The 26696-nt window shown below is 44.1% G+C and overlaps 1 protein-coding gene across 1 annotated transcript in view; it reads left to right on the top strand.

Moving 5' to 3' along the window:
• The first annotated feature begins 3735 nt into the window (after positions 1-3735).
• The window catches only part of tmem51a (transmembrane protein 51a), a 54945-nt gene continuing 31984 nt past the window's right edge, over positions 3736-26696 (top strand). Inside the window, exon 1 of the mRNA XM_048615196.1 lies at positions 3736-3872. The gene's annotated coding sequence lies outside the window, so the exon portion shown is untranslated. The remainder of the gene's footprint in view (positions 3873-26696) is intronic.

Below are 26696 nucleotides of genomic sequence, written 5' to 3'. Positions count from 1 at the left end.
GGAGAGACGTGGCTTGGGATAGTCATATCGGTTTAACTGTTCAAAGAGACACTTACCCCGTCTCAGATATCCAGAATGAAACTGAACACTACAACCCAGGGGGAGAAAAGATTTGCATTTATATAGTGCTTTTCACAGCCATCACATCCAAAAAACAATGCTTTGCGGTCAGATGAAGTCCTATTTGAAGTGTAGTCATGGCTGTAATGTAGGAAATGCAAAAGGCAATTTGCATACAACTGACTCACATCAAAATGATAACAACAAATAATCTGTTTTTTGACTTTACTGAGGGATAAATATTGATCAGGGATAACTCCCCTGTGTCTTCTTTGAAATAGTTCCATTAATGCTCACCTGAAAGGGCAGAGGACGCCTTGGTTTAATGTCTCCCACAAAAGATAGCAACTCCGACAGTGCAGTACGTCCTCAGGAATACCCTGGAATGTCAGCCCTGATTTCACAATTAACTCCTGGAGTGGGATCAGAACTCTGAAAACGAAGTCTCTCAAGTTTAATCTCCAGTCTCTATGGGGCTGTGACTATTGTTTTAAGCGCCATCCTTCCCCCCTCAAAGCTGGAAGCCAGGTATGGACATGGTAAGGATTCATAGAATTTAGAAGGAAACTACTTCACTAAACAGAAAGAGCAAGAACTGCAGACGCTGGAGTCAGAGACAACACAGTTGTCTGAAGAAGGATCCCAAACCGAAACGTCAACTTTCCTGCTCCTCTGATGCTGCCTGGCCTGCTGTGTTCCTCCAGCTCCATACCGTGTTGTCTCTACTTAACTAAACAATCCCTATGACTAATCAACCCCTGTTTTATATTGTCCATTGTGCACAGAAGCAGTCAATGCTATACTATATCTGTTCTGTTCCCATCTTCCTGTACACCTCTGAACCATGTACCCAAATGAAATACTTAAATATCAACATGATCCCCTTCTATCATTAACTCTCATTGTAAACTTCAAAACCTCATAACCTCCGTACAAAGAAAATGTCTTCTGCTCTCTTACATTTAATCTTTTATCTACAATCCCTCATTCTAGACATAAACAGGCTGTTGCATATACTCTGTTCTCCATCCTTCATAGATTTTTAAAAACCTCCATCACGTAAGCTCATTTGTTCTGACAAAACCTGCCTAAAGCATTTCACATTTTTTGTTGCTACTTGTACCTCCTCATTCCTGGCAGCCTGCTGGAAAGTCAGTCCTGTATCCTCTCTACTTCCTGAATGTCATTCCCATAGTGCAGGGCTCAGATCTGCACACTAATACCTCCCATTAGTGCCTTACTGATTCACCTTTCCATCTGACCTTTTATATTTCATTCTTGTACCAGAAAACTCAGGCTTCCATTAACTTACCTTCAGTGGGTGTTGCTTTTAATGACGTAAATCAGAATCCCCAAATCTCTTCCCCATAGCCTAGCTTCTACCCCGCATTCAAAGTAAAATATTACATTTGAGTTAAAATAGAAGCTCCATGTTTGCTAATATTAAATTATTGAATGACACCTGCTACCTCTGGACCACTCTGCCATCTTACCAAGACCTGATTATTAATATCAGTTTGGCCTGCAAATATAGACACTGCTCTTTTCTGCCCTATTTGTAAATCGCTGATGGACAGTGAAATTAAGTGGTCACAGAATTAAGTCTACTAAAACACTGCTACGTGCCTTAACCATTCTGAGAAAATACCCTTAACACCTTCTCTCATTTTTGATCTTTCTAACAGTTTTTAATCCAATTAGCTACCCATTCCATAACTAAGTAGTCTTCTCTAATAATCTCCTGAGTGGCTTTCCTGTAGTCCACGTACACTACATCCACCACAATCTCCCTAGCTACGGCTGTCAACTCTAGCTGGATGTATTCCCATGACCTCTATGCATACAGTACGCTGAATTTCAGCACTGCCATGCTAATTGGAAAGTGCCGAGTAGTCATCTGAGAGGATGATTCCTCTCTGCCAATCAAAAAGCCTCCTTACCTTAATGCCTGTCTCATCTTAATAAGTGAAGATTGCCACATATTGAAAAAAACATAAAATTTGTTCCTGAGATTTCAGCATTTATTGAACGTCCTTAATTGCGCTTGAAAATAAATCAGTGAGCTGTTTTATTGAGCCACAATGCTGTCTGTAGCAGTTCGATGCAACTGATGGGCATGTGAGATTGCTCCAGAGACTACTTAAGGGTCAATGACTTGCTTTAGGTTTGAAGCCATGTGTTGACTAGACCAGGTTAGGATGGCAGATTTTCTTCCCTGGGGGGGGGCCAATAAGGAATCTGATGAGTTTTTATGATAATTAGCAGCTTGGTGATCATCATTAATGAAGCTAGTATTTTACTCCAGACTTATTCATCAATTCCCATAGCTGTTGTATTTGGATTTAATTTTTTCTCTCTCCAGAGCATTAGCCAAGACCTGTAAATTACAAGTCCAGTGACATTCCTAATAGTTTTAATTCCTCTTTTATTTTCTCTTTGGTGCGTTTACATGGCCTCGAGGTCTATCATCAGAGAGGCCATGACAAGACGTAAACTGACTGGTATAGTAATTTAGAAACCCAAGTTAATGTTCTAGGGGTGTGGGTTTGAATCCCACCATAGCAGATGGTGAAATTTGAAGTCAATTTTTAAAAAAATCAAAATTTGGAGTAAATAAAAAGCTAGACTACTGGTGACCATGTCAATTGTATAAAAACCTACCTTTGGGGAACGATATCTACCGTCCTTACCTATGACTCCAGACTGTAGTTGACACTTAATCCCCCCAGAGAGCAGTTAGGGATGGACAATAAATTGGGGGGAGTGGGGGGCAGCACAGCGTCCCAGTGAAGAGGCGACCCTTTTAGAGCTGGGATGAGGAGGAATTTCTTCAGCCAAGCGGTGGTAAACCTGTGGAAGTCATTGCTGCAGAGGGCTGTGGAGGTCATGTCATTGCATGTATTCAAGACAGAGATAGATAGGTTCTTGATTGGCAAGGGGGATCAAGGGTTATGGGGAGAAGGCAGGAGAATGGGGTTGAGAAATGTATTAGCCATGATCGAATGGCCGAGCAGACTTGATGGGCCGAATGGCCTTATTCTGCTCCTGTACCTTATGGTCTAAATGCTGGACTAGCCAGTCATGCTCATGTCCTGTGACTGAATTAAAAGAAACCATTATTGGGTAAGTACCCTGGAGAATAGGTAAACCCTCACGTTATCATTTCACAGTTTAGCCTTGCGACCAAATACCACCCCCACATCCCACGCCTCCCCCCAAGGAGGAAAATACTCGCTGAGAATTCCTGCTGGGACGGTATTTCCCTTTGTGAGACAACAAGGTGTAAAGCTGGATGAACACAGCAGGCCAAGCAGCATCATAGGAGCAGGAAGGCTGACGTTTCGGGCCGAGACCCTTCATCCTCTGATGCTGCTTGGCCTGCTGTGTTCATCCAGCTCTTACACCTTGTTGTCTCGGATTCTCCAGCATCTGCAGTTCCTACTATCTCCATTTCCCTTTGTGGTCAGGCTTTCTGTTCAAAGGTCCGCGGAGGCTTTAAACGCTGGATACGGCTGTTGGAATTGTAGAGATTGGCGCCTCTTACTTTTCCGCTTCTGTTTCAGATTGCCAGATCCTTTTTGCAGGGTTTCTCTGCAGCCAGCAGGAGGGGGGCAGGGACCTCTCCTGCAGTTGGGTGTGATGTGAATCCAAGGCGGATGCTAGGACCCAGCGGGAAGGTGGAGCCCTGAACCAGTCCTGATTAATAGCAACTGCTGAAAAGTAAACTTATTGCTGCTGTGGGTAGGAGAGGAGACGGTTCTAAAGGGTGAATCACGAACGAAAAATTGGGTCCCACAACATGGGAGTGGAAGGTGAGTGAATAATGGAGATTTGGGGGGGGGGGGAAGAGGTTGTAGATTGTAGCTGTCATTAGAGGGAGCAAAGTTTGAAAGGAAAATATTTCTCGCAACTTTTCAAACTTGGGAAGATTTCCGGGTGGGTAGGTTAAGTTCAATTGAAGAACCAGCCCTCTCCTTTTTGTAAATTTCAGGCTCTCGTCGGTTTCACTCTTCTGTTAAGTTGGGAACTTTTCCGGTTGTACTCTTAATGGAGAGATTTAGTTTTAATGGTTTCGAAACAAAATTGATAGTTTCACATTTAAGTTTGACAACATCTGATCCGGGTTTCTCTTTTATTTTTACGATCTCGCGGGTTTCTTGCCTGTTGCAACATCGCTCAGGATGGGCGGTTGGTTCCAGGAATAGTTGCTCCCTGACCTCACCTGAGCCCATTGAGCTTGTATCTGTGAACGCCCCTTGTTGCCCCATCCTGCTACCTTCACTGCGACGTGTCTCTTTACCCTCCCCACCAAACAGTGAATATCATTGGTACGGTTGCCCCTTTCACTTCATTCTCTGTGAAGACTTATTTTGCCGAATTTCAAAACTGCGGAATTCTTTATCGAGCTTCCTCGTACAACACTCTACAAAATTAACAAAGTTGAATTTCATTTCTATGATTCTATCTCCATTTTTCAGCTTTTTCTGCGTGGTATCCTTGATCTCTGATTGATTGTCAATCCTCAGGGTTAGTCCAGGAATTATAGGCCGAATGGTCTTCTCCTGTGCTGTAAAATTATTTGAATGAATGGGTTTGGAATTTTGATTGAGGTAAAGGCATAAAGTGCCATTTTTTATTTTTAAACATCTATTTTGGTTTTCAGTTTGGTTTTTAATTTAATTTGGGATGGCCATGTTTTTTTTAAGCTACTTGTCCTTTGTCCCATCCAGTTCATTTGCTGTAGGTGTGAAGAGGGGGAAATCTTCTGGAAAAGCATTTCCCAAACTTTTTTTTCCTCTCTCTGACCCCCATTTCAAGGTTGGGAAATTGTCATGACCCCTCTAATGAGAATGCAGAGTGGGTTTGTGGGAGAAGGACTGGTGTTGAGAGACCAGGAGCCTGTTAGAGAGGAGGCAAAGTTGCTATAATTCAGGCTACATGGTAGCCCCAAAATTCCAGGTTCCCCCCCCCCCCCCCCCCCCCCCCCCCATCCCTGCCCCAACTCTGATCTGGAAATTGTCAATATTTTGAAATAACTTAAAATCTCTCAGAAATTAACAATGGCTATTTCAGTAACTTGCTAACTGACTCCCATTCTGCTCTTTTAGTTCAAGTTGCAATTGTGCCACTGAAGCTGTTTTTAGGTCTTTGAACAGCGAAGGTGCAAAAAAGAAATGCACATTCTCTAATTTGGCTTGATTCTTGGCTCATTGAGTTATGCCAGTGCTGCTGAAATAAACACCAATGCCTTTTTTTTTCTCTCTTGAGACTTCAAGAGGCTTATACTGAGGGCAGTATTTCTGTCTCGGCCCTTATCTTAATTCTTTGTCCTCGTCCATCAGTTTCTGAAGCCATAGATATGGGGGAGGAAACGGCTGCACAATTACTCATGCTGCTTGTCGCTGTTACGCTTACATTTTCAGTAACTTACTGAATGTCTGTATTGTTGGTTAGGCCTGTGTTTATTGACCATTTCTAATTGTCCTTGAGATGGTGATGGTGAGCCGCCTTTTGGAACTGCTGCAATGTGCGTGGTGAAGATTCTCCCACAGTGCTGTTAGGGAGAATGTTCTGGTATTTAAACACACAGCAACTAGTAGGTAAATTATGAATAAAGTACACTTCTGAAATTTAAAAACAAACCCAACAACAGCAAAGGAGCAAAAATGTAGTTCCACGTGAGGATTGCGAGTGGCTTGAAAGGAAACTTGCAAGTGGTTGTGTTTCCGTGAACCCACTGCTGTTCTAGGTGTTAGAGATTGTGGGAATGGAAAATGCTGTTGAAAGAGCTTCAGTGACTTGATGCAAGGCATCTTTGTAGATGGTAAACAATGACAGTGTGCCCATGGTGGAGACAGTGACTGGTTTAAAGTGGTGGAGAGGGTGCTGTTTGAGTGAATGAGCTGTCTTGTCATGAATGGTTAAGCTCCTTGAGTGTCCACCCTGCACTCATCCAGGGATTTGGAGAGTATTGCACCTCACTCCTGACTTTGCCTTGGAAGTGGCAGACAGGCTTTGGGGAGGCAGAACCTTCCATCTTACCTCAGAATTACCAGTCTCTGAGCTGCCCTTCCAACCACATGTGGTCAAACCAGTTAAATTTCTGTCAAACAGTCAGAGCCAGGATATTGATGCTGTGGGAGTTTGGTGATAGCCTTGTTGGATGTCAAGGTAAAGTAGTCAGCCCTCTCGGCAAGCAACGTTCACTTAACATCACGTTAACCCAGACCTAGATGCTATGGAGATCTTGCTGCATGTAGGTGTTTACTGCATCATTATCTAAGGATTTGTGAATGGAACAGAACACAACTGTAGTCAGTAAACACATCCTGACATCTGGCATTTTGCGTCTGCTAAGGCTGAACCTAGGACACGCCCTTGTGGAACTCTGGCAGCGATGTACTCGGATCAAGATGTGTGGCCTCAAACAGGCCTGTTTTTGTGCTCCATATGACTCTAGGCAGTTTCAACTGATTTAAATGGACTCCCTGGTACCATTCTTGGCCAAACGTTGCTTTCATGTCTCTGTTTTGTTTTTGTTTTTGAATTTGGCTCCTTTGTCTGTTTGGACCAAGTTTGTAATGAGGTCTCGAGCTGAGTGACCCTGTGCAGATATTGATGAGTGAGCACTGTTGATGACCCCCTTCCATCTGTTTAATTTGGTATTCGGAGGTTTGGTAATTCACTGAAGTGAATTTGCCTTTTTTTTTTTGTTAGGACATTGGAACACAATTTTGCACTTTGGGTAGATGCTAATGTTGTAGTTGAACTGGAACAGGTTGGTTAGAAGTGCAGCTAATTCTGGAGCAGGTGTCTTAAGTACCACATTTGGGATATTGTCTGGACCTATAGCCTTTATATCAATGTGGTTGTGAATGCTTCTGCATTGTCTGTATGTTTACATGTCAGGATCTATCACTAAAGGTGGGTTGTTTTTTTTGTCAAGCTCTTTCTCCTATTAGTTCTTGATGTCTTCTGCTTATGACTAGATACAAGGCAGGACTTCAGAGCTTTGATCTGGCCTGTTGGTTGTGGGATTGGTTAGCTCTATGTGAATCATCTTAAAACAGTAGAAGCAGCATGTGTACACAGCCTTGCATTGCTCCTTCAGCAGCTGGCATCTCGTCAAGTACGTGTGTGTGGTGCTTCTCCTGACGTGGTCTTCTGAACTTCCTATTCAACCTGGGATTTGTCTCTGGCTCAATGGCACTGAATGTTATTTCTAGGCCAGGAAGCTAAAGACTGGTTGAATACAATGTTGCTGTTGGCTGTTAAGACACCTCGATAAGAAGTACCAGAATCCATCCGTTTATCACAGCAGTAGTATATTATAACACCATGGAGGGTAAAGTCACCATTGCATCTGAGAGACAACTGGTGGTTTAGCCTTCGCGTCACCGTGCCACAAGCGAGGGGAGAGGTTGAGAAGGAGAGTCCTTCAGGGTAGCCTCAGCTGGTGTAGGAATTGAACCCATGCTGTTGGCATCATTTCTGTATGACAATCCAGCCGACTGAGCTAACCAGCCACAAATACGCCAGTGAAGAAGGGTCTGCATCTCCACAAGGACTCTCTCCTGATTATTTCTAAAACTTCTGTGGGCAGACCCTCCCAAATCAAAGCACCATTTTCTGCGCAGTACGTTCTGTATCCTATCCTTCTGCGATGTGTTGTAGAGACTGACTGAAGGAGCATACTTGCATTCCGGATTTGTGGGTTAAAATTCCACTCGACACTTTCTGTAACCTAGGCTGTTACACCAGCGTAGTACTGAGAAGTATTCTGTTGGCAGCTGTTGAAACTATGGTCTGGCCAGCCTGTCCAAGTGAATCTGCAGTTCCTACTATCTCTGAAGTTGAGAGATCCCTGGTTAGCAGAGGAGTGAGCTAGTTTAATGTTTCTCCCTTCAACTGAGATGACCAAAATTATAAACTGTGGTCTCCCACAATCTCTAGTTGGGTGGAGTTTGTGTTGATGTGATATTCTCACTTTTCCTGAAGGTGAGCCAAGGATTAGAAGGAAGAAAAGCTCCAAACCACCTCTTTTAAAACTTAAACCAGCCATTGATGTTTTATGATGCGAGTTTTGTTTTAATGTGTCGGATCTCTGCTAATTCCAAAACCACTGTCAGTCTGTGCACTTTGAGCAATTGGCTGAGGAATTAAAGACCGTGGAAAATCTGCTGAAAGGAAGGTTGTGTCTACCCAGAATGTGAGGTGTGATTTATAAATTGTACAAAATAGTAAATGATTGCAATTACATCTTTTTATATAGTGCCTTTTGTGTAGTAAAATGTCCCCAGGTGCTTCACAGGTGAGTTTTTTCAATGTTTGACATGGATCTATTTAAGATACAAGGTGACCAAAAGTTCACTTGGAGTTGGGTTTTTTAAGGTGAGCCTTTCAGGGTAAAATGAGGTGGATGGGTTTGTGGGGGATTTCCAGAGCACAGTGTTGTCAGCTGAATGTGTCGGAAGTTTAAAAGGAAACCGAAGGGACTGCAAATGCTGGAAATCCGAACTGGAGAAACTGAGTAGGTGTGGCAGCATCTGTTGGGATAAAGCAGTTAATGTTTTGAGTCCAGTGACCTTTTTAAAGACCTTACTTCTGCTCTTGTGATAGGGAATGTGCTGTCATTGGTGGTGGAATGATTAAAGTTAGGGTGCTCGAGCAGACATAAAAGCATACATTGCGGGGTAACAACCAAAACAGAATCCCCATCGTCCTCACGTACCACCCCACCAACCTCCGGATCCAACGCATCATCCTCCGACACTTCTGCCATCTGCAATCCGACCCCACCACCAAAGACATTTTTCCCTCCCCACCCTTATCTGCTTTCCGGAGGGACCGCTCTCTCCGGGACTCAATTGTCCGCTCCACACTCCCCTCCAGCCCCAACACACCCGGCACTTTTCCCTGCAACCGCAGGAAGTGCTACACCTGCCCCTACACTGCCCCCATCCCAGGCCCCAAGACGACTTTCCACATCAAACAGATGTTCACCTACGCGTCTGCTACTGTGGTATACTGTATCCGCAGTTCCTGGTGTGGCCTCCTCTCCATCGGGGAAACCAAGCGGAGGCTTGGGGACCGCTTTGCGGAACACCTACGCTCGGTTCGCACTAAACAACTGCACCTCCCAGTCGCGAACTATTTCAACTCCCCCTCCCATTCCCATTTCTGAAGAAGGGTCTAGGCCCGAAACGTCAGCCTTCCTGCACCTCTGCTGCTTGGCCTGCTGTGTTCATCCAGCTCTACGCCTTGTTATCTCAGATTTTCCAGCATCTGCAGTTCCTACTATCACTGTATAAATGCAAGTTGTTTAGCTGGATCAAGAGCCAATGTAAGTCAGTAGGTGAATGAGACTTTTGCATAATTTAGGATATAGTAGCAGAATTTTCGATGAACCCAGTTTATGCTGGAGCTCAAGGTGAAACACGAGCCTGCAGGATATTTAGTCTGAAGATGATGGAAAGTGAGGGTTTCAGTAGTTGATGGGGGATTTTTTTTTAATGAAGTTCTGAACCGGGAAAGAAGGATGAAGTTAGCTATTACAGAACCAAGTTAGTGACCAGAAGTGAAGACAATAGTTTCAATCTTCCCTGAAATTAATAGGTAATTTTCTAATGCTATACTGAAGGCCAGGTAAATGGTGTGGCAGTTCAGAGGGAGAAAGTGGCTGAGAGAGATGGGGTGAGGCAAGGTTGTCTATGTGCAAGACCTGAAATTGACTTTTGGTACATGCGACTGAGTAGATGAGAGTTAAGGATAAGTAGCTGGGGAGCTCCTGTGTAGGATGAGATACCATTTCTGGTCTTGCTATGGCGGAACCAGGCAAGAGTAGTTCCATTTAGCTGAACAGTAGAAGATTGTGTGGTGCACCACATCAATAGCTGCTGATAGGTCAAAGGATGTGGAAGGGTAGTATATCTCAGTCACCCTGATTTTGTAATTTGTGACTTTTTATTGATGGCCAGTACTGTCCTTTTTGGAGGGGGTTAAACGTGGAGGTGTAGGCAAGATGAGCACAGATTTGGAAAGGAAACCTCAAACAGTGATTTAACTAAATTTGAGTGCTGCCCCTGATGAGCATGGATTGTGAGTGGGACCTGTAGTTGGTCATTCATTCCATTACTGCTGAAGAGACTGCAGCCAGTTTGCATGCAGCAGTGTTCGCCTCTTGAATAATCAGCACATTTCAAAGCGCTTCATTTGTATGTGAAGTGCGTGAGGTTGCTGAGATATAGCTCCATTAAAATGCAAATACCTTTCCTCAAGTTTCTCACCAATATAAAGGCATGCAGAGCTGGCTGTGCAGGACTGATGGGGGCACCTGCTGGGCTCTGATTTCTTTTCCTTTTGTTCAGAACCGAAGAGTTTCCAGAACTTTTGAGCTCTGCTGAGTCTTGGAGCGAAATCTAAGATGGACCCGAGTCAACTTTTGAGATGTCTGCCTGTTTAAACTTTTTTTTATTTTCAGGGCAAAATGTTATTTTCCCCTTACTTTCTCTCAAGGATTTGATTTCAGGAGCAAGTCAGGGGGTCTGCTGGAACAAGAGCAGAAACTGCTGAAGAAACCTGGGTCCGACAGTATCTTAGAATCCCTGCAGTGTGGAAACAGGCCCTTTGGCCCCACACTGACCCTTTTGAGCATCCCCCTAAAACCCACCCAATCTATAAAACCCACCCAATCTATACATCCAGAACACTATATGGATAATTTAGCATGGCCAACCCACCTAACCTGCACATCTTTGGGCTGTGGGAGGAAACTGGAGCACCCGGAGGAAACCCACGCAGACACTGGGAGAATGTGCAAACTCCACACAGACAGTCACCTGAGGGTGGAATCGAACCTGGGTCCCTGGCGCTGAGGCGGCAGTGCTAACCACTGAGCCACCGTGCCGCCCAGAGAGAAAATCGAATTAACATTTCAAGTCCAGACCTGCTGAGTTTCTCCAGCACTTTGTTTTTACTACAAACCAATGGGGTGTTTTCAAGTTGCCAGGACTGCAGATAGTGTGTGGAGTGTATGTGAAGTCCACACTGCAGGAGTTCTTAATTGAATCGGAGGATGGGCTTTGGCCAGGTCAGCACTTGTTGCCCATTTTACAAAATAAAAGAACAGGAACAGGCCCTTCGGCCCACTAATACTGCACTGACACGTGATACCTTTCTAAACTTAAAAACCTTTTGTCTCTATGCTGTCTGAATACCTCTATTCCGTGCTTATTCATATATCTGTCCAGATGCCTATTAAATGTTGCTTTTGTATTTTCCACCACTGCCACTGGCAGTGCATTCCAGGCACTTACTACCCTCTGTATTTTTTTTATTAAAAAAACAACCCTGCCTTTTGCGCCTCCTTCAAACCTGCCCCCTTGTTACCTTAAACTGATGTCTTTTCTACCCTGGGGGAAAAAGACTTTGAGTATCTGTTCTATCCATGCCCCTCAGAAGTTGCCCGCCATCCTTTTTGATGTTCAAGTGAAAATGAGCCAAGTTTGTCCAGGCTCTCCTCATAGCTAATATCCTCCAAACCAGGCAACATCCTGGTAAACTGTTTCTGTACCCTCTCCAAAGTCTCCACATCCTTCTGTATGCAATATTCCAAATGTAGCCTAACTAAAGTTCTGTACAGCTGTGACGTGACTTGCCAATTTTTATGCTGGGCCTCGAATGATGAAGGCAAGCATGCCATACGCTGCCTTGACCATCTTCTCCGCATGAGTTGCCACCTTTCGGAGAACTGTGGACCTATACACCCCGATCCCTCTATGTTGATGCTGTTGGGGGTTCTGCCGTTTTACTGTATTACCCTCCTGCATTAGACCTCCCAAAGGGATGTAAGCACAGAAGGCAGTAGGCTCTTGTGGTGGGATGGTCGTATCCCTAGTTGTGGGTCAGAAGGCCTGGCGTTTATTGACCACTCTTTGTTCCTCCTCCGATTAGCTGATGCCTTGAGCCACTGCGTTTGATTTTTGTGGTGAAGGTATTTTGGAAATTGGAGTTGACTGAAGGGTCTGAATGTTTTAAAAACCCACTGTTACAATATAGTTGCAGGATTGTGTTTATCAGTGACCCCACAAACTTTTTTTTCTTGCTGCCATACTTCCTGGGTATTCCAGGCAGCCCGAGAGAGACATTGAAGTGGTTTCTCAGTGATTTGTTACTTCCTCCATCTGCTCATTACTGACCTGAATGCACCTTTTGTAGAGGCCTATTTTAACCCGAGGGAAAAATGAGGTGAGGGGTGTGAAATCCACACCATTTGGACTCCTGTGGGTCCCAGAATGTGGGCTTCAGTCTGGGTTTAAATAATCTAGTGCAGGCAAAGGGATTGGCAAGAGCAGATGCTATATGTCGCAAGAATTCTTTTAACATTATGTAGCTTTCTTTTTGGTACTTCCTCATTCGGTATCAAAGCACCCTTAACTGTCTGTGCACACTGAGAGCAATACCAATGACAGACTTGATTTTGGAGGTGTTGGGGGCGGGGGTTGATTTTCAGCATCTTAGTGTTCCTGCAAACTTTTTCTTGCCTTAACTTTTTAAAAAAAAAAAGTCTCATTAAAATATAATGAAAGCCTGAACTGTATGAAATGGTTACAAAAATGTAGAGTTGCTCTCGGTGTAAAACAAAAGTACTGCTCGAATGGTTTCGGGGTGAGGAACCTCAGTTATGAGGATACGATTGGGAATTTAGGACAATTTTGGGTGACTTTTGATAAAGCTGTTCAGAACCATGAAGGGGCTCTGAGCAGAGTTGATAGGGGTGTGGGGAAACTTTTTCCACCCCTAATTGGGGATCGAGAACATGAGGGCACAGATTTAAAAATAACTACAAAGAAGCAAAAGTGGGAAAAACTTTCATGCGGTAATTTATTAGGGTCTGGTCTTCACTGCTGGAGAGTCATGGAGGTAGGTTCAGTTGAGGCTTTTGGAAAGATTATTCGACAGTTAACTGAAAAGGAAGAATGTGCAAGGTTAAGGGGAGATGGTAGTGCTGCATTCTAAGGATGGCACTAAGTGAGTCTCTTATTTGACATGATGGTGCAAACAATGAACTACATGGCCCCATTCTGCACTGAGAAAATTAAGGTTCTGTAATTGTACTTTGAGGATGAGACATTGGGTACTGTCCAGTTTGGCTCAATTATTTCGTGTCAGTCAGTACAATCAAAATAGGTTTTAACTTGGATACTTACTATATTTACAGAAATATAGATTCTGTGCACTCCCCCCGTATCCTCCAATTTCACTTTTCCCTCAGTATGAGTGCATGAGAGAGACCGGACTAGATCTCTAGCTCCTTTCTGGACTGGCTTTCGTATGTGACTAAGTAGGTTATAGGTTGGGTGTCTGTGAAGTCCATGATGACTGCTTTTGATTCTAATGTCTATGTTTGTGGAGGTTACAGGGTCAGAGCCAAGACTTTGTTACTGATTTCTATGTCCCCCATGTACCTCCCAGCTTGGCCATCATCCCAAATGCCTTTTTGTTTTTTTTGTTTTAAAATACCTCCAGTAGAGGAGATTGAGCAGACACTAGATCTTGGCTGATTTGGTTTTTTTTTTATTATGTACCATGCTTTCCACTTTTTAAGTGCATTTGAGTTTGATTTACTGTTATCACATACCAAAATAGTGGTGTTGTTTTGCATGCTGTACAAGTAATGATACCATACAAAGTGCAACAGAGTGCAGGATACAGTGTTATAGCTGCAGAGGAGGAGTAGACAGAGAGATCAGAATTAACGTGAACGGTCAGTTCAAAAGTCTGATAACAGGGAAGAAGCTGTTCTTGAATCTGTTTGTTTGTGTATTCAAACTTTTTATATCTTCTGCCCGATGGAAGAGGGTGGTAGAGTATATCCGGGGTGGGAGAGATCTTTGATTATGTTGGTTGCTTTTCAAGGCAGCAGGGAGTATAGATGGAGTCAATGGATAGAAGGCTGGTTTGAGTAATGGACTGGGCTGTGTTCCCGACTCTGTAGTTTCTTGCGGTCTTGGCAAGAGCAGTTGCTAAACCATACGGATTCATCCAGATAGGATGCTTTCTATGGTGCCTCTTTAAAAATTGGTAAGAGACCTTGTGGACATGCTGACTTTCCTTGGCCTCTGGAGGAAGTAGAGACATTGTTGTGCTTTCCTGACCATTGTGTCAGTGTGGGTGGACCAGGACAGATTGTCAAGTTCCTGGGAGTGATACTTACCAATTTTGACTGTCTCCATCCCAGCACTGTTGGTGCAGACAGGGACATACCCTCCACTCTGCTTCCTGAAGTCAATGATTAGCTCCTTCATTTTGTTGATGTTAATGGGGAGATTTGTTGTCTTTACACCATGTTGCTGAGTATTTGATCTCTCTTTCCTATATTGTCTCATTATTATTTTGAGATTTGACCTACAACAGTGTTGTCAATATTTTAACCTGAAATCATAGAATCCCTACAGTGTGGAAACAGACCCTTCGGCCCAACAAGTCCACACTGAACTTCAGAGCGTCCCACCCAGACCCATCCCCCTTAACCTACACGTCCCTGAATGCTACGGGCAATTTAGCATGACCACCTAGCCTACGTATCTTTGGACTGTGGGAGGAAACCCACGCAGACACGGGGAGAATGTGCAACCTCCACACAGACAGTCGCCCGAGGGTGGAATCGAACCCAGGTCCCTGGTGCTGTGAGGCAGCAGTGCTAACCACTGAGCCACCGTGCTGCCAATGTATACCAGCAATGGAAGTGATGCTGCATATTGCATGGCAGTAGAGAATACACTAGGACTTGATCAGTACGGTCCCATCAACATCAGGGAAGATAAAAAGGTCAAACTGTGGTAGTCATGTTTATCACATGCTATGACTTTAAAGTAGATGACTTCATGCAGTCATGTCCATCTGATATTAATCAGTGGTGATGCATTTATTTTAACTAGTGAACACCCAATTTCAGTGCAGACCAGAGTTGCTTTTAGTCTAATGTTCCACAATTTCGCTTCCAAGCCGAAGAAATTCAAGTATGGTTTTCAATTAGTCATGGAAGATAAGCCACACAATGGAAATTTCCACTGCAGGAGGGGCAGTAAGAATAAGAGATAGTAAGAACTGCTCATGCTGGAGTCAGAGATAAGTGTGGAGCTGGAGGAACACACCAGGCCAGGCAGTATCAGAGGAACAGGAAAGCTGATGTTTTGGGTCGGGACCCTTCTTCAGAAGGTTTCTTCAGAAACCTGATGCTGCCTGGCCTGCTGTGTTCCTCCAGCTCTCCACCGTGTTATCAGTAAGAGTGAGAAACTGGTTCTGTCTGTCTCTGTCAGCTCTGCCCCCATTATAGTGTTCAGCTTCCTTTTTCGAGGGGTTCTTGGAAATTAAAAACGAGTGAGATAATTTGAAGAAGTACAGCAAGCTGTTTGTCCAGACAAAGTCCACTTGACCAATGCCAGGAAATAGACTGTCTAGTTGCTGTATGTACAATTTTTTGACCAGAATAGGTGCTTTGCTTGCTCTCCACAGTGTGTAATGTAACTTTGTCCATGTGGGGAGATGCAACAATGCCATGTAATTACAAGATCCTTAGAAGGCGGGGAAAAAAATGCTCCCATGCTTTGTCCTATATCTAAGGGCCTTTCTTTTTAAAATTAGCGATGGTAAAGGATAGTACACAGAGAGTCTTAACAAGAGGTGCTTTACCTAAACAAGATATAGTTTGTTTTTTGTTCAAATGCATTTTTAAAATTTAACTTCTTTTTCTAATCAATCTGTTCAGAAATGTTATTACACACCACTTGAACCCAGACCTCTCAGCTCTGGGGTAGGGACTCTATCCCTACACGACAAGAGTTCTCTGGGTCTGCTTTTCTACCCCCAGGGGTAGGGACACTACCACTGAGCTACAAGAGAGAGGGCCTTCTCCCAAGCTAGCATTTCTTTTCCCAGATCAGTTTGTTTTTGTCCTTTTTTTTTTCTTTTCTAACTTTTCTAACCTTTTTTTTGAAATATTTAAGGATAATAGTGCCCAAGATGTGGTTTATTGCATGATAGCAATCAGTACAAGTTGTATTAACTAATTTGGTTCCAGTTAATCTTAATTACTGTGCCTGAGATGGCTTGTCTAACCCCATTGGGATCCAGAACTACATTCCTCCTCTGCCCAAGACTATGGTAACATCTGGGTGGAGCTTTATTGGATACAAATGGTCCGCATTCAAATGCCTTCCAGAAGCTGCCTTTTACTTGGGCCTCCATGACCGTCTGTTGTAATTAGCTGAGAATAGCAGCCTCATGCTGTCGACAGTCCAGTGGGCTCCACAGTTGCCTGGGATGGACAATCCCAAGTTTATAAGTGGGAGTGGGCAGCCCCTCTGAGGTCAGGGGTTTCAATTTAAGAGCCACTCTCCCTAAAATCCCCACATTCATAGAAACCTAAGTTGTAAAGCAGAAAATGTGGGCTAAGAGCAGAAACAAAGTCTGAAATAATTGGAATTTCTGGGAAATGCCCAGTAGATGGGCAGCATTTGTTTGATAGAGAAAAATGCTGGTGTGTTAGGTCAATAATTAGCTAGTAGAAAAACAGCTTGTTTAAAAAAAAAGTCCATTTTGTCACATACTGGGTCTTTCAAACCTGAGAATGTTCCAGCCCTGTCAGTAAGTATCTTTCTTAACTTAATCCACAATGTACAACTTGCCTGTGCCAGTTCAGTTTAAAACATCCTTGTAATTTTAAAGGCTTCAGGGCTGAAGTCTGATGTCGACAATTTTTTTTTGTTTTTGGGTGCAGCTTCCTAATAGCATCTTTGGCATCTGAACTCACCTTGTCAGATTTTGAGTTTGGTCTGTGGAAGTGTATAGCTGAGAAGAAATCTGGGGACCAGAAGGTATTGGTATCTATAGAGTACAGTGTCCCATTCTAAATTTAGCAGCTTGAATTTAAGGTATTGCTTTTGAATAATTAACTAATGGCTAATCATTTGCCAGATGGGTATAAAATTTGACTTTCCACCATTCCTTGAAAATTGGAGTTAATGCTGTTCCAGACCCTTCAATGGATTATTGAGAGGCTGGTGAATAGTGACCAGCTTTTCTCTCTCCCACCTCCACCCCCCACCCCCTCATAATGGATCTCTCAGTTGTTTGTTAGTTGCACAAGTGGTTGATTTTAATTTGCAATGTCATTGCTGGGATTTCATCAGAATGTAGCAGAAGTCAAATTGAGAGTCATGGGTTTCTTTAGTAATAAGTGGAATATATGAAAGTTTAAAATAGCAACTATTTGATTTGATTTCATATTGTCACTTCCCTAGGTGCAGTGAAAAGTTTGCGTGCAGTACAGGCAGATCATACCATATAAAGTACATTACAGTAATAAACAGAGCGAGGAATACAAAGTTACGACTGCAGAAAGGGTGCACGGAGTGGATCAAGATTAGATTTGAAATTGGAGAGGTCTGTTCGGAAGTCTAACAACAGCAAGAAAGAAACTGTTCTTGAGTCTGAGATAGTAGGAACTGCAGATGCTGGAGAATCCGAGACAACAAGGTGCAGAGCTGGATGAACACAGCAGGCCAAGCAGCATCTTCTGCTCCTATGATGCTGTTTGGCCTGCTGTGTTCATCCAGCTCTGCACCTTGTTGCCTCGTGTTCTTGAGTCTGTTGGTGCATGCGTTTAAGCTTTTATATCTTCTGCCCAACAGAAGAGATTGGAAGAGAGTATAACCAGGGTGGGAAGGGTCTTTGATTATGTTTACTGCCTTCCTGAGGCAGTGGGAAGTATAGATGGAGTCAATGGATAGGAAGGCTGGTTTGAGTGATGGAATGGGCTGTGTCCACAACTCTCTGTAGTTTCTTACGGTCCTGGGTAGAGTAGATGCCATGCCAAGCCATGATGCATCCAGATAGAATGCTTTCTATGGTGCATCTACGAAAATTCACTGAATTCTCCCCTTCTAGCTAGTTGCTAGTTAAAATCTTGTAAATGAAAAGCACTGCTGAAAATCTGAAGTATTCAGTAGGTCGGTCAGCATCTGTGAAAATAGCAGATAAGGTCCTGAAATATTAACTTAATGGTCCACTTGTTCTTCTGACCTGTGTTGTTGCTTACTGTCATGTTCAGATGTTGGTGAAGTGAATGTCTGTCTCTAAATGGCACGCTCCACGCTGATCTGAAATAACAAAACACCATCCTCGAGGAACCCATCTCTGGCAGTGTTTATATGGAAGAGAAAGAGTTAACACTACAGGCCTGTGACCTTTCATCAGAACAAAGATATGAAAGTGAGATTTGTCTCAGCAATTTTTGGGCACTGCAGGCTTTTGAATCAGAGCCACTGTGTCACCTGGTTTTGACTGTTCTGAAAATTGTAAACCAATCTGTCATACCTCCTAGACAGTCCTCCTTTTTAGTCGTGCCCTGTTTGGGAGCATTTGCTTTGGTGGCACTATCAGCTTGGAACAAACTAACACTCAGGGTAAAGAACATACTATGTTTTGCTCTTGCTGCATCTTTGCATTAGGAGTGAGAAATTTTGGTAAGCTATCACAAAGATTTGGGGAAAACGTCCATTTATTTGTTGGCAGTGTTTTGATGCCAGTGAAGTGTTGAGTAGAGATCTCTCTAGCCCTTCCTGTTGTGCTTTATGGTCTACTGTTGAGGCTTAACTATAGTATCTTCTCTCATTCAGTGGCCATTTTATAGTGAGCTGCCTTTGCAGAGTTGAAGTTGGTTTTATTCCTCACATCCACTCTCTTCTCACCAAGAACCCAAACTCCGGTTGTGTCTCCACTTTGGAGTGGAAGTCCGTCCCAACCCGAAACGTCAGCTTTCCTGTTCCTCTGATGCTGCCTGGCCTGCTGTGTTCATCCAGCTCCACACTGTGTGTTATTTTGGAAAGTGGGAGTTGTTTACCGAAGTATGTGATCATGATGTGGCATTGTTGGTAACTGACTCTCCGGAGAATGTGGGATAAGAGCCTGAGTTGGTTGCAACTGGACAAAAAGCCTTCGTGCTTTTAGAAACAAAAACAGAAGTTGCTGGAAAAGCTCAGCATGTCTGGCGGCATCTGTGAAGGGAAAAATCAGAGTTAAAGTTTCGGGTCCGGTGACCCTTCCTCAGAGCACCAGACCCGAAACGTTAACTCTGATTTTTTTTTTGTTTTTTTCACAGATGATGCCAGACTTGCTGAGCTTTTCCAGCGACTTCTGTCTTTGTTCCTGATTTACAGCATCCGCAGTTCTTTTGGTTTTTATGCTTTTAGAAAAGTTGATAGGAGTTCTCCTGCCAGACTGTGTAATAGATGCTGTGGTACTGAACACTCGGCAAGATTCCAGACGTTGTAAAATAGTTAACAGAAGAATGAATGAATAAATATCTCTCCAGCTCAACATTAGATCTTCATTCTTGCATTACAAAGTGCTGAGATGACAGATCACAGACTCGTTTTGACCTGTATCTTCAAACTGCTGTTTTTCAGTCATCATGTGTGAACATGCTGGCTTCTCTCACAGCAACAGCTCTTTTTTGGTAGGCTATTACTTGCCACAGAGATTTCACACTGAGCACTAAATGTAAGACATACAATTTGAGAATAAAAATAAGGATTATCCTCAACACTTGATGACAAATGTGTTTCTTTGGTTCTTGGGCCAGCTAAGTTGGAACATATTTCAAAGAAGCAGTAGGTAGGATGCTGCTGTGACACTTGCAAATGGCACTATTGCCTTGATTTTTGTACTGCATTTTTTTAAAATGCCAGCTCAGCAGTGAGTGTAGCTTCACTGCAAACATGTTAAAATGCACCTCTTGTTAGTGAATACCACATTGTCTCCTAGTCGCTGTAATCTCTTGGAAACACTTTTTCTTGTCATTTTTTTAAAATATATTTGCTCACAGGATGTAGGCATCTCTGGCTAGGTTGGCATTTATTGCCCATCCTTAATTGCCCAGAGGGCAGTTGTCAACCACATTGCTGCAGGCCTGGAGTCACATGTAGGCCAAACCAGGTGAGGATGGCGGATTTCCTTCCCTAAAGGACATAGTGAACCAACAATTGAACAGTTTCATAGTCATCATTAGACCTTGAATTCCATGAATAATCTGGAATTAAAATTTCACCATCTGCTATGGCAGGATTCGAATCTGGGTCCTCAGAACATAAGCTGAGTTTCTGCATTAATAGTCTAGTGATTTAACACCACTAGGCCGTTGCCTCCCCAAGATTTTCAATCAAGATAATCTTCCCTGAATTGGCCTGATTTTTTTTTTTTAGCTGCTGTGAATTTTGACTGGTCAGAGATTGCATAGTTATTAGCATGAGAAGGGGCATGTGTAATCATGCTTAGCTGGAGACAGTGGCAAATAGTGGTGGGTAATATTACAGGCTTAGTAATCCAGAAACTCAAACTGTTTTTGGAATAACAAGAGTTTGCATCCCACCAAAGCAAGTAGATAAGTATGTACGTGGTTCCAGACTTCACAGCAATGTTTGACTATTTCAGAAAGCAGTTAAGAGTCAAGCAAACCACTCCATTGTATCGCACTGTGGATGTGTTATTACCATAAGGACTGCAGCAGTTTGCAAAGGGTTGCTTGCCAACAGTAGTTTAGGGCTGGACAATAAACACTGACCTTGCCAACGAATACTTGTGGCCCAAGAATACAGAAATGATCCTAGGACGGGATCAATGGATCAGCCGATCCCTTCCTGTCCATGCCTCCGATGCCAAAGGTGATTCGGAAATGAGTTCTACCACATTGGGAAGGATTTACACAGGCTTTGATGTAGACAAGTGTTTGTTCAGCAAGTTTAGAGGTTGAGAGCATTTGGAATATCTCTGTAAAATCCTACTGCAGATTTTAGTACATGTTATTGCTTGTGGGACGCTGTCTGCACAACCATCTACATTCCTCACCTACCGTACGAAGAATATTACCAATTGAGTTTAAGAACAGATCAGTATCATTCCAGGTTTCAGGAATTTTCAATTACAGGAGATTATTAAAGGCATTAAGCTTGTTTAATTGTGTTTGAGGAAAGGAAACTTTGAAGTGACTAAGTGAAATTCTTCCAGATTTTGAGGAGAAGTCAAATGTATACAATTTATTAGAGCAATCTCTGCCTTAAGGCCCTTCAGGGTTCATAATCTGCCTCCTCCCAAAGCTCTTCTGAAGGTAAATGACTATTTCAATGCAATCTTGCCAGTTGTCAATAGCAACAACCAGTGAATGTTCATTGAGCCTTTAATGTGCACAGATGTAGGCAAAACGGAGAGTGGGAGATAAAAACCAGGGGCCGTCCCTGGTACTGAGGAATGAAGGGAAGAGCCTGTGTGTATGAAATTGAGAGAGATTTGTGTGGGACTGAAGGTAAGGACAAATACTCGAAGAATCCATGTCACAGCAAGTGCTTTGCAGCTGGAGGTGGCCATGGAAAAATTGGGGCAAGAATTTTGCATGCGATAGGAGATAATGTAGATCGGTGAGGAGGAGTGGTGGGTGGGTGGGATAGGAGCAGAGATTTGTGAGATGGAGTTTATGGGAAGTGGAATATGTAACATGCTGAGGGGGTGGGGAAGATCAAGTCTCCATGTGGTAGAGGTCTTGGCAAAGAATGGGCTGTAAGAGAGTGAAGGTGAATGATACGAAGGTGGAAGGTGATCTTTGTGTAATAATCAGGTTGCCTTCCTGCCTCAGATAAGGAGACCAAGACTGTACACAGTACTCCAGGTGTAGCCTTACCAATGCCCTGTATAAATGCAGCAAGACATTCTTGTTCCTGTGTTTGCATCCTCTCACTATGAAAGCCAGCATACCCTTTGCCTGCTACACCTGCATGTTTACTTCTGGTTTACTTTACACCCAGGTCTCGCTGAGCATGCCCCTCTGAGTTGGTGAGCGTTTGTAACGAGAATAGTCTGGTTCAGTCAGAGATGATGGTTATGATGAATTCTTCATTTTGAGCTTTGCCAATCAGATCAGATGCTGGTGAAATCAGAACAAACTTGTAAAATAACAATCTGTAAATGTCTCCTGGGATGTACAGACCAACAAAAGGCTTTTGTCCAGTTGGGTTTTTGTACTATTTTTGACTGCGAGAGTGGCTTTCTGTAGGATAGTGAGAATTTTAAATCTGGTTTCAGTGGGTGGGTGTCTGTGCTGTGTCCTTATGGCACTCTGACTGTCCAGCAGCAACTATGGAATAAATGTGCTTGATCCACTGTGGCGTGTTGCTAGAAAGTCTAATTTCAGGATGCTGGCTCTTGCCAATCAATCTGAGAAACATACACAGAATAACAACCAACGCCATGTATCTGGATCCAGTGGCCCTTCCAGCCAGCTAAAATTGGAATTACTCGAAAATCATCTGTCTGTTGAAAAATCGTAGAATCCCTACAGTGTGGAAACAGGCCCTTCAGCCCAAGTCCACACCAACCCTAGGAGCATCCCACCCAGACCTATTCCCCCCATAACCCACCTAATCTACATATCCCTGAATATAAGAACATAAGAACTAGGAGCAGGAGTAGGCCATCTGGCCCCTCGAGCCTGCCCCACCATTTAATAAGATCATGGCTGATCTTTTTGAGACTCAGCCCCACTTACCCGCCCACTCACTGTAACCCTTAATTCCTTTACTGTTCAAAAATTTATCTAGCCTTGCCTTTAAAACATTCAGTGAGGTAGCTTCAACCGCTTCACTGGGCAGGAATTCCACAGATTCACAACCCTTTGGGTGAAGAAGTTCCTCCTGACCTCAGTCCTACATCTGCTCCCCTTTATTTTGAGGCAACGCCCTCTAGTCCTAGTTTCACCTGCTAGCGGAAACAACCTCCCTGCCTCCACCTTATCTATTCCCTTCATAATCTTATATGTTTCTATAAGATCTCCCCTCATTCTTCTGAATTCCAATGAGTATAATCCCAGTCTACTCAGTCTCTCCTCATTATCCAACCCTCTTAACTCTGGAATCAACAGAGTGAATCTCCTCTGCACCCCCTCCAGTGCTAGTATATCTCTTCTCAAGTAAAGAGACCAAAACTACACACAGTACTCCAGGTGTGGCCTCACCAGGACCCTATACAGCTGCAGCATAGCCTCCCTGTTTTTAAACTCCATCCCTCGAGCAATGGCAGACAAAATTCCATTTGCCTTTTTAATTACCTGCTGTACCTGCAATCCCACCTTCAGCAATTCATGCACAAGGACACCCAAGTCCCTCTGCACAGCAGCGTGCTGCAATATTTTACCATTTAAAACATAGTCCATTTTGCTGTTATTCCTACCAAAATGGATGACCTCACACTTATCAACATTGTACTCCATCTGCCAGACCTTTGCCCACTCACTTAGACTAGCTATATCCCTCTGCAGACTTTCAGTGTCTTCTGCACACTTTGCTCTACCATTCACCTTAGTGTCATCTGCAAATTTTGACACACCACACTTAGTCCCCAACTCCAAATCATCTATGTAAATTGTAAACAATTGAGATCCCAACACTGATCCCTGAGGCACCCCACTAGCCACTGACCGTCAACCAGAAAAACACCCATTTACCCCTACTCTTTGCTTTCTACTGGTCAACCAATCCTCGATCCATGCCAATACATTACCTGTAATACCATGCGACTTTCTCTTGTGTGGCACCTTGTCAAATGCCTTCTGGAAATCCAGATACACCACATCCACAGGTTCCCCATTGTCCACCATGCAAGTAATGTCCTCGAAGAATTCCACCAAATTAGTTAAACATGACCTACCCTTCATGAACCCATGCTGGGTGTTCCCAATGGGACAATTTGTATCCAGATGTCTTGCTATTTCTTCCTTTAATGATAGATTCAAGCATTTTCTCCACTACCGAAGTTAAGCTAACTGGCCTATAGTTACCTGCTTTTTGTCTACTTCCTTTTTTAAACAGTGGCGTCATATTGGCTGTTTTCCAATCTGCGGGAACCACCCCAGAGTCCAGTGAATTTTGGTAAATAATTACTAGTGCATTTGCTATTTTCCCCCATCACCTCTTTTTAGTACCCTGGGATGCATTTCATCAGGGCCAGGAGACTTGTCTACCTTTAGCCCCATTAGCTTGACCAGCACTGCCTCCTTAGTGACAATGATAGTTTCTAGGTCCTTGCCTGCTATGACCTTCTTGCCATTAGTTTTCGGCATGTTATTTGTGTCTTCCACTGTGAAGACCGACACGAAATAACTCTTTAATGTCTCGGCTATTTCCTCATTCCCAGTTATTAAATTGGCCTTCTCATCCTCTAAAGGACCAATGTTTACCTTCGCCACTCTTTTACGATTTACATTTTTATATAAACTTTTGCTGCCTGTTTTTATATTCTGAGCTAGTTTACTCTCATAATCTATCTTACTTTTCTCTATAACTTTTTTTTGTGGCTTTCTGTTGGCCTTTAAAGATTTCCCAGTCTACTAGTTTCCCACTACTCTTTGCTTTTTTGTATGTGTATTTTTTCAATCTGATACTTTCCTTTATTTCCTTAGACATCCATGGCTGGCTCTCTTTTCCTACATTTCTTCCTTATCACTGGAATATACTTCTGCTGAGCACTGTGAAAAATCGTTTTGAAAGTCCTCCACTGTTCCTCAATTGATCCACCATCAAGTAAACACTACGGGTAATTTGGCATGGCCAATCCACCCTAGCCTGCATGTCTTTGGACTGTGGGAGGAAAGCAGAGCACCCGGAGGAAGCCCACACAGACACAAGGAGAATGTGCAAACTCCACATAGACAGTCGCCCGAGGCTGGAATCGAACCCGAGTCCCTGGCACTGTGAAGTAGCAGTGCTAACCACTGAGCCACCGTGCCACCCCTAAGAGAGCTAACATTTTGAGGTCAATGACCATGAGGTAAGCAGTATCTTGCTTTTCTAATGTAAAAGCTGAAGGGCTGCCTCCCTCATCCCCCTCCCGAATGAAATGTGGAGAATTGGCTCATGCGTGTCTGCATTTTTCTCCTTCTGTTTACTGCTTTGATCAGAATCCTTACAAATGTGCTCGTTAAGGGGGAGAGAGCACTCTGTCAATAATTAAAGCCATCCTTTCAGGTTTTATTGTGAGCTGCCAGACTAAGAGGGGCTCTGAGAAGCTTGCTCTCCAGCTTTGAGTCCTAATTGACCAGTCATAGTTGCTGGAGGGGCTCCTTTTTTTTACGTGCCTCCCATCGGGTTACGCCTTTTGAGCTAGTCTCCTCAAACTTGACTTTACTTAAGATTAAACACCAAGATTGTTTGCTCAAATGCTGTGGCATCATAGCAATGATGGTGGGGGTGGGGTCATTGTTGAATGGCTGAATTGTTCTAATGACGACAAGGTGCAGGGCTGGATGAACACAGCAGGCCAAGCAGCATCATAGGAGCAGAGAGGCTGACGTTTCGGGCCTAGACCCTTCATCAGAAAAGGGGGAGGGGAAGGGGGTTTTGAAATAAATAGGGAGAGAGTGGGAGGCGGATAGAAGAGGGATAGAGGAGAGGATAGGTGGAGAGGAAACAAACAGGTCGAAGAGGCGGGGATGGGGCCAGGAAAGGTGAGTGCAGGTAGGGAGTTAGGAAGGGGATAGGTCAGTCCAGGGAGGACAGACAGGTCAAGGGGGCGGGATGAGGTTAGTCGGTAGGAGATGGAGGTGCGGCTTGAGGTGGGAGGAGGGGATAGGTGGGAGGAAGAACAGGTTAGGGAGGCAGGGACGAGCTGGACTGGTTTTGGGATGCGGTAGAGGGAGGAGAGATTTTGAAGCTTGTGAAATCCACATTGATACCATTGGGCTGCAGGGTTCCCAAGCGGAATACGAGTTGCTGTTCCTGCAACCTTCGGGTGGCATCGTTGTGGCACTGCAGGAGGCCCAGGATGGACGTGTCGTCTGAGGAATGGGAGGGGGAGTTGAAATGGTTCGCGACTGGGAGGTGCAGTTGTTTATTGCGAACCGAGCGTAGGTGTTCTGCAAAGCGGTCCCCGAGCCTCCGCTTGGTTTCCCCGATGTAGAGGAAGCCACACCGGGTACAGCGGATGCAGTATACCACATTGGCAGATGTGCAGGTGAACATCTGCTTGACGTGGATAGTCTTCTTGGGGCCTGGGATGGGGGTGAGGGGGGAGGTATGGGGGCAGGTGTAGCACTTCCTGCGGTTGCAGGGAAAAGCGCCGAGTGTGTTGGGGCTGGAGGGGAGTGTGGAGCGGACAAGGGAGTCACGGAGAGAGTTGTCCCTCCGGAAAGCAGATAAGGGTGGGGAGGGAAAGATGTCTTTGGTGGTGGGGTTGGATTGCAGATGGCGGAAGTGTCGGAGGATGATGTGTTGGATCCGGAGGTTGGTGGGGTGGTACGTGAGGACGAGGGGGATTCTTTTTTGGTTCTTATTGCGTGGACGGGGTGTGAGGGATGAGTTGCGGGAGATGTGGGAGACACGGTTGAGGGCGTTCTCGATCACTGAGGGGGGGAAGTTACGGTCCTTGAAAAACGAGGACAACTGAGATGTACGGGAGTAGAATGCCTCATCCTGGGAGCAGATGCGGCGGAGGCGAAGGAGTTGGGAATAGGGGATAGCATTTTTGCAGGAAGGTGGGTGGGAGGAGGTGTATTCTAGGTAGCTGTGGGAGTCGGTGGGCTTGAAATGAATATC

The sequence above is a fragment of the Rhincodon typus genome, chromosome 31, assembly GCF_021869965.1.
Source record: "Rhincodon typus isolate 14 chromosome 31, sRhiTyp1.1, whole genome shotgun sequence".
NCBI lineage: Eukaryota > Metazoa > Chordata > Chondrichthyes > Orectolobiformes > Rhincodontidae > Rhincodon > Rhincodon typus.
Note: the sequence above shows the minus strand (reverse complement) of the source record. Positions and strands in the feature narration are given on the sequence as shown.